General features: G+C 47.3%; 6 non-coding genes across 6 annotated transcripts; all 6 read left to right on the top strand.

The window, feature by feature from the left end:
- The first annotated feature begins 1,969 nt into the window (after positions 1-1,969).
- LOC120930070 lies at positions 1,970-2,086 on the top strand. The gene has a single exon (XR_005747589.1). It is a non-coding gene; the product is annotated as a U5 spliceosomal RNA (small nuclear RNA).
- A 1,196-nt stretch (positions 2,087-3,282) lies between these two features.
- LOC120930099 lies at positions 3,283-3,399 on the top strand. The gene has a single exon (XR_005747615.1). It is a non-coding gene; the product is annotated as a U5 spliceosomal RNA (small nuclear RNA).
- A 2,335-nt stretch (positions 3,400-5,734) lies between these two features.
- On the top strand, positions 5,735-5,851 carry LOC120930098. The gene has a single exon (XR_005747614.1). It is a non-coding gene; the product is annotated as a U5 spliceosomal RNA (small nuclear RNA).
- Positions 5,852-7,781: 1,930 nt separating this feature from the next.
- LOC120930074 lies at positions 7,782-7,898 on the top strand. Its single transcript, XR_005747592.1, has one exon. It is a non-coding gene; the product is annotated as a U5 spliceosomal RNA (small nuclear RNA).
- A 1,040-nt stretch (positions 7,899-8,938) lies between these two features.
- Positions 8,939-9,052, top strand: LOC120930112. Its single transcript, XR_005747621.1, has one exon. It is a non-coding gene; the product is annotated as a U5 spliceosomal RNA (small nuclear RNA).
- A 1,158-nt stretch (positions 9,053-10,210) lies between these two features.
- LOC120930121 lies at positions 10,211-10,327 on the top strand. The gene has a single exon (XR_005747630.1). It is a non-coding gene; the product is annotated as a U5 spliceosomal RNA (small nuclear RNA).
- The last annotated feature ends 721 nt before the right edge of the window (positions 10,328-11,048 follow it).

Here is an 11,048-nt window from a genome sequence, read left to right as displayed (position 1 = left end):
GCATCTGTGTTATGCCGGGCCATGCGTCTTATATTGTTCTGATGAAGCCGATTGTTATGTGTGCCTGCTGATTCCCGCCCCCATGCAGCTGCACAGACGTGCAAATTAGGCTGTCTTGGAGTCACCATGAGTTGAACAGCATCTGTGTTATGCCGGGCCGTGCGTCTCACATTGGTCTGATGAAGCCGATTGTTACGTGTGCCTGCTGATTCCCGCCCCCATGCAGCTGCACAGACGTGCAAATTAGGCTGTCTTGGAGTCACCATGAGTTGAACAGTGTCTGTGTTCTGCCGGGTTATGCTCTTGTTTCTTTTTAGAATGATTAAATATTTTGGCTTTTACTAAAGATTTTTTTGGGGGTGAACAACCGGGCCTCCTTGTTGAAAAATAGCTTGAGTTCCTTTGATTTGGAAAGGCTCGCAGACGACTTTAATGGTGGTGGTGGTAAATGTGGCCTAGAAAACGATTTGATGTTTTTTGATCCACCTACGCATATATTTGCCACCATTTCCATGGCTGTGTGCCTTATATTGTTTTGATGAAGCCGATTATTACGCGTGCCTGCTGATTCCTGCCCCCATGCAGCTGCATAGACATGTAAATTAGGGTGTCTTGGAGTCACCATGAGTTGAACAGCATCTGTGTTATGCCAGGCCGTGCGTCGCATATTGTTCTGATGAAGCCTATTGTTACGCGTGCCTGCTGATTCCCGCCCCCATGCAGATGCACAGACATGCAAATTAGGCTGTCTTGGAGTCACCATGAGTTGAACAGTGTCTGTGTTCTGCCGGGTTATGCTCTTGTTTCTTTTTAGAATGATTAAATATTTTGGCTTTTACTAAAGATTTTTGTGGGGATGAACAACCGGGCCTCCTTGTTGAAAAATAGCTTGAGTTCCTTTGATTTGGAAAGGCACGCAGATGACTTTAATGTTGGTGGTAAATGCGGCCTAGAAAACGATTTGATGGTTTTGATCCACCTACGCATATATTTGCCACTATTTCCGTGCCTTATATTGTTTTGATGAAGCCGATTATTACGCGTGCCTGCTGATTCCTGCCCCCATGCAGCTGCATAGACATGTAAATTAGGGTGTCTTGGAGTCACCATGAGTTGTACAGCATCTGTGTTATGCCGGGCCGTGCGTCTCATGTTGTTATGATGAAGCCGATTGTTATGCGTGCCTGCTGATTCCCGCCCCCATGCAGATGCACAGACATGCAAATTAGGCTGTCTTGGAGTCACCATGAGTTGAACAGCATCTGTGTTATGCTGGGCCGTGCGTCTCATATTGTTCTGATGAAGCCGATTGTTAAGCGTGCCTGCTGATTTCTGCCCCCATGCAGCTGCACAGACATGTAAATTAGGGTGTCTTGGAGTCACCATGACTTGTACAGCATCTGTGTTATGCCGGGCCATGCATCTCATATTGTTCTGATAAAGCGTACTGTTTCGCATGCCTGCTGATTCCCGCCCCCATGCAGATGCACAGACATGCAAATTAGGGTGTCTTGGAGTCACCATGAGTTGAACAGCATCTGTGTTATGCCGGGCTGTGCGTCTCATATTGTTCTGACGAAGCCGATTGTTACGCGTGCCAGCTGTTTCCTGCCCCCATGCAGATGCACAGACATGGAAATTAGGCTGTCTTGGAGTCACCATGAGTTGAACAGCATCTGTGTTATGCCGGGCCGTGCGTCTCATATTGTTCTGATGAAGCCGATTGTTACGCATGCTTGCTGATTCCTGCCCCCATGCAGCTGCACAGACATGTAAATTATGGTGTCTTGGAGTCACCATGAGTTATACAGCATCTGTGTTATGCCGGGCCGTGCGTCTCATATTTTTCTGATGAAGCCGATTGTTACGCATGCCTGCTGATTCTCGCCCCCATGCAGATGCACAGACATGCAAATTAGGCTGTCTTGGAGTCACCATGAGTTGAACAGTGTCTGTGTTCTGCCGGGTTATGCTCTGGTTTCTTTTTAGAAAGAATAAATCTTTTGCCTTTTACTAAAGATTTTTGTGGGGAGGAACAACCGGGCCTCCATGTTGAAAAATAGCTTGAGTTCCTTTGATTTGGAAAAGCACGCAGATGACTTTAATGTTGGTGGTAAATGCGGCCTAGAAAACGATTTGATGGTTTTGATCCACCTACGCATATATTTGCCACCATTTCCGTGCCTTATATTGTTTTGATGAAGCCGACTATTATGCGTGCCTGCTGATTCCTGCCCCCATGCAGCTGCACAGACATGTAAATTAGGGTGTCTTGGAGTCACCATGAGTTGTACAGCATCTGTGTTCTGCCGGGCCATGCGTGTCATATTGTTCTGATAAAGCCTATTGTTACGCATGCCTGCTGATTCCCGCCCCCATGCAGATGCACAGACATGCAAATTAGGCTGTCTTGGAGTCACCATGAGTTGAACAGCATCTGTGTTATGCTGCGCCGTGCGTCTCATATTGTTCTGATGAAGCCGATTGTTAAGCGTGCCTGCTGATTTCTGCCCCCATGCAGCTACACAGACATGTAAATTAGGGTGTCTTGGAGTCACCATGACTTGTACAGCATCTGTGTTATGCCGGGCCATGCATCTCATATTGTTCTGATAAAGCGTACTGTTTCGCATGCCTGCTGATTCCCGCCCCCATGCAGATGCACATACATGCAAATTAGGGTGTCTTGGAGTCACCATGAGTTGAACAGCATCTGTGTTATGCCGGGCTGTGCGTCTCATATTGTTCTGATGAAGCCGATTGTTACGCGTGCCAGCTGTTTCCTGCCCCCATGCAGATGCACAGACATGGAAATTAGGCTGTCTTGGAGTCACCATGAGTTGAACAGCATCTGTGTTATGCCGGGCCGTGCGTCTCATATTGTTCTGATGAAGCCGATTGTTACGCATGCCTGCTGATTCCTGCCCCCATGCAGCTGCACAGACATGTAAATTAGGGTGTCTTGGAGTCACCATGAGTTATACAGCATCTGTGTTATGCCGGGCCGTGCGTCTCACATTTGTCTGATGAAGCCGATTTTTACGCGTGCCTGCTGATTCCTGCCCCCATGCTGCTGCACAGACAAGTAAATTAGGGTGTCTTGGAGTCACCATGAGTTGAACAGCATCTGTGTTATGCCAGGCTGTGCGTCTCATATTGTTCTGATGAAGCCTATTGTTACGCGTGCCTGCTGATTCCCGCCCCCATGCAGATGCACAGACATGCAAATTAGGCTGTCTTGGAGTCACCATGAGTTGAACAGTGTCTGTGTTCTGCCGGGTTATGCTCTGGTTTCTCATTAAAATGAATAAATATTTTGCCTTTTACTAAAGATTTTTGTGGGGAGGAACAACCGGGCCTCCTTGTTGAAAAATAGCTTGAGTTCCTTTGATTTGGAAAGGCACGCAGATGACTTTAATGTTGGTGGTAAATGCGGCCTAGAAAACGATTTGATGGTTTTGATCCACCTACGCATATATTTGCCACCATTTCCGTGCCTTATATTGTTTTGATGAAGCCGATTATTACGTGTGCCTGCTGATTCCTGCCCCCATGCAGCTGCACAGACATGTAAATTAGGGTGTCTTGGAGTCACCATGAGTTGTACAGCATCTGTGTTATGCCGGGCCATGCGTCTCATAATGTTCTGATAAAGCCTATTGTTACGCAGGCCTGCTGATTCCCGCCCCCATGCAGATGCACAGACATGCAAATTAGGCTGTCTTGGAGTCACCATGAGCTGAACAGCATCTGTGTTATGCCGGGCCGTGCGTCTCATATTGGTCTGATGAAGCCGATTGTTACGCGTGCCAGCTGATTCCCGCCCCCATGCAGATGCACAGACATGCAAATTAGGCTGTCTTGGATTCACCATGAGTATAACAGCATCTGTGTTATGCCGGGCCGTGCGTCTCATATTGTTCTGATGAAGACGATTGTTACGCTTGCCTGTTGATTCCCGCCCCCATGCAGCTGCACAGACGTGCAAATTAGGCTGTCTTGGAGTCACCATGATTTGAACAGTGTCTGTGTTCTGCCGGGTTATGCTCTGGTTTATTTTTAGAATGATTAAATATTTTGGCTTTTACTAAAGATTTTTTTGGGGAGGAACAACCGGGCCTCCTTGTTGAAAAATCGCTTGAGTTCCTTTGATTTAGAAAGGCACGCAGACGACTTTAATGTTGGTGGTGGTGGTGGTAAATGTGGCCTAGAAAATGATTTGATGCTTTTGATCCACCTATACGCATATATTTGCCACCATTTCCATGGCCGTGTGCCTGATTTTGTTTTGATGAAGCCGATTATTATTGCTGCCTGCTGATTCCTGCCCCCATGCAGCTGCACAGACAAGTAAATTAGGGTGTCTTGGAGTCACCATGAGTTGTACAGCATCTGTGTTATGCCGGGCCGTGCGTCTCATATTGTTGTGATGAAGCCGATTGTTACGCGTGCCTGCTGATTTCTGCCCCCATGCAGCTGCACAGACATGTAAATTAGGGTGTCTTGGAGTCACCATAAGTTGTACAGCATCTGTGTTATGCCGGGCCATGCGTCTTATATTGTTCTGATGAAGCCGATTGTTATGTGTGCCTGCTGATTCCCGCCCCCATGCAGCTGCACAGACGTGCAAATTAGGCTGTCTTGGAGTCACCATGAGTTGAACAGCATCTGTGTTATGCCGGGCCGTGCGTCTCACATTGGTCTGATGAAGCCGATTGTTACGTGTGCCTGCTGATTCCCGCCCCCATGCAGCTGCACAGACGTGCAAATTAGGCTGTCTTGGAGTCACCATGAGTTGAACAGTGTCTGTGTTCTGCCGGGTTATGCTCTTGTTTCTTTTTAGAATGATTAAATATTTTGGCTTTTACTAAAGATTTTTTTGGGGATGAACAACCGGGCCTCCTTGTTGAAAAATAGCTTGAGTTCCTTTGATTTGGAAAGGCTCGCAGACGACTTTAATGGTGGTGGTGGTAAATGTGGCCTAGAAAACGATTTGATGTTTTTTGATCCACCTACGCATATATTTGCCACCATTTCCATGGCTGTGTGCCTTATATTGTTTTGATGAAGCCGATTATTACGCGTGCCTGCTGATTCCTGCCCCCATGCAGCTGCATAGACATGTAAATTAGGGTGTCTTGGAGTCACCATGAGTTGTACAGCATCTGTGTTATGCCGGGCCGTGCGTCTCATGTTGTTCTGATGAAGCCGATTGTTACGTGTGCCAGCTGATTCCTGCCACCATGCAGATGCACAGACATGCAAATTAGGCTGTCTTGGAGTCGCCATGAGTTGAAACGCATCTGTGTTATGCCGGGCCGTGCGTCTCATATTGTTCTGATGAAGCCGATTGTTACGCGTGCCTGCTGATTCCCGCCCTCATGCAGCTGCACAGACATGTAAATTAGGGTGTCTTGGAGTCGCCATGAGTTGAAACGCATCTGTGTTATGCCGGGCCGTGCGTCTCACATTTGTCCGATGAAGCCGATTTTTACGCGTGCCTGCTGATTCCTGCCCCCATGCTGCTGCACAGACAAGTAAATTAGGGTGTCTTGGAGTCACCATGAGTTGAACAGCATCTGTGTTATGCCAGGCCGTGCGTCTCATATTGTTCTGATGAAGCCTATTGTTACGCGTGCCTGCTGATTCCCGCCCCCATGCAGATGCACAGACATGCAAATTAGGCTGTCTTGGAGTCACCATGAGTTGAACAGTGTCTGTGTTCTGCCGGGTTATGCTCTGGTTACTTTTTAGAATGAATAAATCTTTTGCCTTTTACTAAAGATTTTTGTGGGGAGGAACAACCCGGCCCCCTTGTTGAAAAATAGCTTGAGTTCCTTTGATTTGGAAAGGCACGCAGATGTCTTTAATGTTGGTGGTGGTGGTGGTAAATGCGGCCTAGAAAACGATTTGATGGTTTTGATCCACCTACGCATATATTTGCCACCATTTCCGTGCCTTATATTGTTTTGATGAAGCCGATTATTACGCGTGCCTGCTGATTCCTGCCCACATGCAGCTGCACAGACATGTAAATTAGGGTGTCTTGGAGTCACCATGAGTTGTACAGCATCTGTGTTATGCCGGGCCATGCTCCTCAAATTGTTCTGACAAAGCCTATTGTTACGCATGCCTGCTGATTCCCGCCCCCATGCAGATGCACAGACATGCAAATTAGGCTGTCTTGGAGTCACCATGAGCTGAACAGCATCTGTGTTATGCCGGGCCGTGCGTCTCATATTGGTCTGATGAAGCTGATTGTTACGTGTGCCAGCTGATTCCTGCCCCCATGCAGATGCACAGACATGCAAATTAGGCTGTCTTGGATTCACCATGAGTTGAACAGCATCTGTGTTATGCCGGGCCGTGCGTCTCATATTGTTCTGATGAAGCCGATTGTTACGCTTGCCTGTTGATTCCCGCCCCCATGCAGCTGCACAGACGTGCAAATTAGGCTGTCTTGGAGTCACCATGAGTTGAACAGTGTCTGTGTTCTGCCGGGTTATGCTCTGGTTTATTTTTAGAATGATTAAATATTTTGGCTTTTACTAAAGATTTTTTTGGGGAGGAACAACCGGGCCTCCTTGTTGAAAAATCGCTTGAGTTCCTTTGATTTGGAAAGGCACGCAGACGACTTTAATTTTTGTGGTGGTGGTGGTAAATGTGGCCTAGAAAATGATTTGATGGTTTTGATCCACCTATACGCATATATTTGCCACCATTTCCATGGCCGTGTGCCTGATTTTGTTTTGATGAAGCCGATTATTATTGCTGCCTGCTGATTCCTGCCCCCATGCTGCTGCACAGACAAGTAAATTAGGGTGTCTTGGAGTCACCATGAGTTGTACAGCATCTGTGTTATGCCGGGCCGTGCGTCTCATATTGTTCTGATGAAGCCGATTGTTACGCGTGCCTGCTGATTTCCGCCCCCATGCAGCTGCACAGACATGTAAATTAGGGTGTCTTGGAGTCACCATAAGTTGTACAGCATCTGTGTTATGCCGGGCCATGCGTCTTATATTGTTCTGATGAAGCCGATTGTTATGTGTGCCTGCTGATTCCCGCCCCCATGCAGCTGCACAGACGTGCAAATTAGGCTGTCTTGGAGTCACCATGAGTTGAACAGCATCTGTGTTATGCCGGGCCGTGCGTCTCACATTGGTCTGATGAAGCCGATTGTTACGTGTGCCTGCTGATTCCCGCCCCCATGCAGCTGTACAGACGTGCAAATTAGGCTGTCTTGGAGTCACCATGAGTTGAACAGTGTCTGTGTTCTGCCGGGTTATGCTCTTGTTTCTTTTTAGAATGATTAAATATTTTGGCTTTTACTAAAGATTTTTTTGGGGATGAACAACCGGGCCTCCTTGTTGAAAAATAGCTTGAGTTCCTTTGATTTGGAAAGGCTCGCAGACGACTTTAATGGTGGTGGTGGTAAATGTGGCCTAGAAAACGATTTGATGTTTTTTGATCCACCTACGCATATATTTGCCACCATTTCCATGGCTGTGTGCCTTATATTGTTTTGATGAAGCCGATTATTACGCGTGCCTGCTGATTCCTGCCCCCATGCAGCTGCATAGACATGTAAATTAGGGTGTCTTGGAGTCACCATGAGTTGAACAGCATCTGTGTTATGCCAGGCCGTGCGTCGCATATTTTTCTGATGAAGCCTATTGTTACGCGTGCCTGCTGATTCCCGCCCCCATGCAGATGCACAGACATGCAAATTAGGCTGTCTTGGAGTCACCATGAGTTGAACAGTGTCTGTTTTCTGCCGGGTTATGCTCTGGTTTCTTTTTAGAATGAATAAATCTTTTGCCTTTTACTAAAGATTTTTGTGGGTAGGAACAACCGGGCCTCCTTGTTGAAAAATAGCTTGAGTTCCTTTGATTTGGAAAGGCACGCAGATGACTTTAATGTTGGTGGTAAATGCGGCCTAGAAAACGATTTGATGGTTTTGATCCACCTACGCATATATTTGCCACTATTTCCGTGCCTTATATTGTTTTGATGAAGCCGATTATTACGCGTGCCTGCTGATTCCTGCCCCCATGCAGCTGCATAGACATGTAAATTAGGGTGTCTTGGAGTCACCATGAGTTGTACAGCATCTGTGTTATGCCGGGCCGTGCGTCTCATGTTGTTATGATGAAGCCGATTGTTATGCGTGCCTGCTGATTCCCGCCCCCATGCAGATGCACAGACATGCAAATTAGGCTGTCTTGGAGTCACCATGAGTTGAACAGCATCTGTGTTATGCCGGGCCGTGCGTCTCACATTGGTCTGATGAAGCCGATTGTTACGCGTGCCTGCTGATTCCTGCCCCCATGCTGCTGCACAGACAAGTAAATTAGGGTGTCTTGGAGTCACCATGAGTTGTACAGCATCTGTGTTATGCCGGGCCGTGCGTCTCATATTGTTCTGATGAAGCTGATTGTTACGCTTGCCTGCTGATTCACAGACAGGCAAATTAGGCTGTCTTGGAGTCACCATGAGCTGCACAGCATCTGTGTTATGCCGGGCCGTGCGTCTCATATTGTTCTGAGGAAGCCGATTGTTACGCGTGCCAGCTGATTCCCGCCCCCATGCAGATGCACAGACATGCAAATTAGGCTGTCTTGGAGTCACCATGAGTTGAACAGCATCTGTGTTATGCCGGGCCGTGCGTCTCATATTGTTCTGATGAAGCCGATTGTTATGCGTGCCAGCTGATTCCTGCCCCCATGCAGATGCACAGACATGCAAATTAGGCTATCTTGGAGTCACCATGAGTTGAACAGCATCTGTGTTATGCCGGGCCGTGCGTCTCATATTGTTCTGATGAAGCCGATTGTTACGCGTGCCTGCTGATTCCCGCCCCTATGCAGCTGCACAGACATGCAAATGAGGCTGTCTTGGAGTCACCATGAGTTGAACAGTGTCTGTGTTCTGCCGGGTTATGCTCTGGTTTCTTTTTAGAATGAATAAATCTTTTGCCTTTTACTTAAGATTTTTGTGGGGAGGAACAACCGGGCCTCTTTGTTGAAAAATAGCTTGAGTTCATTTGATTTCAAAAGGCACACAGACGACTTTAATGTTGGTGGTGGTGTTAAATGCGGCCTAGAAAATGATTTGATGGTTTTGATCCACCTACGCATATATTTGCCACCATTTCCATGGCTGTGTGCCTTATATTGTTTTGATGAAGCCGATTATTTCGCGTGCTTGCTGATTCCTGCCCCCATGCTGCTGCACAGACAAGTAAATTAGGGTGTCTTGGAGTCACCATGAGTTGTACAGCATCTGTGTTATGCCGGGCCGTGCGTCTCATATTGTTCTGATGAAGCCGATTGTTACGCGTGCCTGCTGATTTCCGCCCCCATGCAGCTGCACAGACATGTAAATTAGGGTGTCTTGGAGTCACCATAAGTTGTACAGCATCTGTGTTATGCCGGGCCATGCGTCTTATATTGTTCTGATGAAGCCGATTGTTATGTGTGCCTGCTGATTCCCGCCCCCATGCAGCTGCACAGACGTGCAAATTAGGCTGTCTTGGAGTCACCATGAGTTGAACAGCATCTGTGTTATGCCGGGCCGTGCGTCTCACATTGGTCTGATGAAGCCGATTGTTACGTGTGCCTGCTGATTCCCGCCCCCATGCAGCTGCACAGACGTGCAAATTAGGCTGTCTTGGAGTCACCATGAGTTGAACAGTGTCTGTGTTCTGCCGGGTTATGCTCTTGTTTCTTTTTAGAATGATTAAATATTTTGGCTTTTACTAAAGATTTTTTTGGGGAGGAACAACCGGGCCTCCTTGTTGAAAAATAGCTTGAGTTCCTTTGATTTGGAAAGGCTCGCAGACGACTTTAATGGTGGTGGTGGTAAATGTGGCCTAGAAAACGATTTGATGTTTTTTGATCCACCTACGCATATATTTGCCACCATTTCCATGGCTGTGTGCCTGATTTTGTTTTGATGAAGCCGATTATTATTGCTGCCTGCTGATTCCTGCCCCCATGCTGCTGCACAGACAAGTAAATTAGGGTGTCTTGGAGTCACCATGAGTTGTACAGCATCTGTGTTATGCCGGGCCGTGCGTCTCATATTGTTCTGATGAAGCCGATTGTTACGCGTGCCTGCTGATTTCTGCCCCCATGCAGCTGCACAGACATGTAAATTAGGGTGTCTTGGAGTCACCATGAGTTGAACAGTGTCTGTTTTCTGCCGGGTTATGCTGTGGTTTCTTTTTAGAATGAATAAATATTTTGCCTTTTACTAAAGATTTTTGTGGGTAGGAACAACCGGGCCTCCTTGTTGAAAAATAGCTTGAGTTCCTTTGATTTGGAAAGGCACGCAGATGACTTTAATGTTGGTGGAAAATGCGGCCTAGAAAACGATTTGATGGTTTTGATCCACCTACGCATATATTTGCCACGATTTCCGTGCCTTATATTGTTTTGATGAAGCCGATTATTACGCGTGCCTGCTGATTCCTGCCCCCATGCAGCTGCATAGACATGTAAATTAGGGTGTCTTGGAGTCACCATGAGTTGAACAGCATCTGTGTTATGCCAGGCCGTGCGTCGCATATTGTTCTGATGAAGCCTATTGTTACGCGTGCCTGCTGATTCCCGCCCCCATGCAGATGCACAGACATGCAAATTAGGCTGTCTTGGAGTCACCATGAGTTGAACAGCATCTGTGTTATGCCGGGCCGTGCGTCTCATATTGTTCTGATGAAGCTGATTGTTACGCTTGCCTGCTGATTCACAGACATGCAAATTAGGCTGTCTTGGAGTCACCATGAGCTGCACAGCATCTGTGTTATGCCGGGCCGTGCGTCTCATATTGTTCTGATGAAGCCGATTGTTACGCGTGCCAGCTGATTCCCGCCCCCATGCAGATGCACAGACATGCAAATTAGGCTGTCTTGGAGTCACCATGAGTTGAACAGCATTTGTGTTATGCCGGGCCGTGCGTCTCATATTGTTCTGATGAAGCCGATTGTTACGTGTGCCTGCTGATTCCCGCCCCCATGCAGCTGCACAGACATGCAAATGAGGCTGTCT

Source organism: Rana temporaria, chromosome 2 (assembly GCF_905171775.1).
Source record: "Rana temporaria chromosome 2, aRanTem1.1, whole genome shotgun sequence".
NCBI classification, from domain to species: Eukaryota; Metazoa; Chordata; class Amphibia; order Anura; family Ranidae; genus Rana; species Rana temporaria.
Note: the sequence above shows the minus strand (reverse complement) of the source record. Positions and strands in the feature narration are given on the sequence as shown.